This window comes from Saccopteryx bilineata, chromosome 2, assembly GCF_036850765.1.
Source record: "Saccopteryx bilineata isolate mSacBil1 chromosome 2, mSacBil1_pri_phased_curated, whole genome shotgun sequence".
In the NCBI taxonomy this organism is placed as follows: Eukaryota; Metazoa; Chordata; class Mammalia; order Chiroptera; family Emballonuridae; genus Saccopteryx; species Saccopteryx bilineata.
Genome location: NC_089491.1, coordinates 194,852,985 through 194,854,690, shown reverse-complemented (window position 1 = coordinate 194,854,690; position 1,706 = coordinate 194,852,985). Strand labels below are relative to the sequence as shown.

The 1,706-nt window shown below is 43.8% G+C and overlaps 1 non-coding gene across 1 annotated transcript; it reads right to left on the bottom strand.

Moving 5' to 3' along the window:
- Positions 1 to 519: 519 nt before the first annotated feature.
- On the bottom strand, positions 520 to 595 carry TRNAT-CGU (transfer RNA threonine (anticodon CGU)). Its single transcript has one exon. It is a non-coding gene; the product is annotated as a tRNA-Thr (tRNA).
- Positions 596 to 1,706: the final 1,111 nt, after the last annotated feature.

Here is a 1,706-nt window from a genome sequence, read left to right as displayed (position 1 = left end):
ATCATTGTGACAGCAACATCTCAGCACTGGACAGCCCAGGAACTTGACAGATCTAAGACTTGTAATGCACTGGCACCTACTGAAAGAAACCTCTCAAAACCAAAAATTATTTTCCCTCTCTTTTTTCCTTAATTTTTTTCTCTTTTGAATTTCATCTTCTTTAAATCTTTATATATTTTTATTCTTATTTCTTGCTATGTTTTGTTTTTGATTTTTTAAAATTTATTTTTATTTTTTATTTTTCTGAAGTTGGAAATGGGAAGGCAGTCAGACAGACTCCCACATGCACCCAACCAGGATCCACCCAGCATGCCAATCAGGGGGTGATGCTCCTCCCATCTGCAGCATTGCTCTGTTGCAATCAGAGCCATTCTAGTGCCTGAGGCAGAGGTGACAGATCCATCCCCAGTGCCCGGGCCAACTTTGCTCCAATGGAGTCTTGGCTGCGGGAGGGGAAGAGAGAGACAGAGAGATAGAAGAGGGGGAGGGGTGGAGAAGCAGATGGGTGCCTCTCCTGTGTGCCCTGGCCGGGAATCGAACCCGGGACTTCTGCACACGAGGCCGATGCTCTACCACTGAGCCAACCGGTCAGGGCCCCTGTTTTTGATTTTTTAAATTTACTTTTGATCTTTTATTTTGTGGTTCTTTTCATAATTTTGAAATTTTTTATTATATTTTTTTACTTCAATTTTTAATTTGTTTAGTTTTTTTGTTAAGGTTCATTTTTTAAAGATTTTATTCAATTTTCAGAGAGGAAAGAGAGAGAGAAAGGGAAAGAGGGAGAGCAAGAGAGAGAAGGAGGGAGGAGCAGAAAGCATCAACTCCCATATGTGCCTTGACCAGGTAAGCCCAGGGTTTTGAACCGGCAACCTCAGTGTTCCAGGTCGACACTTTATCCACTGCACCACCACAGGTCAGGCTTGATAAGGTTCTTAACAATACCATTCTCAAATACCATCAAAGAAGAAGAAATTGTACACCATGGCTACAAAGGACTGATAAGTAGTTCAGAAAGAAAATAAAAAATCTTCAGAAAAAATCTCAGTCTCATGGAAACCTTTGAGTTAAATGATAAAGAATTCAAAATTGGGCCCTGGCCGGTTGGCTCAGCGGTAGAGCGTTGGCCTGGCATGCGGGGGACCCAGGTTCGATTCCCAGCTAGGGCACATAAGAGAAGCGCCCATTTGCTTCTCCACCCCCCTCCTTCCTCTCTGTCTCTCTCTTCCCCTCCCGCAGCCAAGGCTCCATTGGAGCAAAGATGGCCCGGGCACTGGGGATGGCTTCTTGGCCTCTGCCCCAGGTGCTAGAGTGGCTCTGGTCGTGGCAGAGCGATGCCCCAGAGGGGCAGAGCATTGCCCCCTGATGGGCAGAGCGTCGCCCCTGGTGGGTGTGCCGGGTGGATCCCGGTCGGGTGCCTGCGGGAGTCTGTCTAACTGTCTCTCCCCATTTCCAGCTTCAGAAAAATACAAAAAAAAAAAAAAAAAGAATTCAAAATTGAAGTTCTGAAAATACTCAATGAGATGCAAAAAGACAACAATAAGAAACTTAATGAGCTCAGAAAACAAATTAATGAACAAAATGAATACCTCTCCATGGAGATTAAAACTAAAAACAGAGATGAAGAATTCAATTCATGAATTGAAGATTGAGGAAGCAAGTTTAGCTAATAGAACAAGCCTGATAGAGAAAAGAATCAGTGATATCAA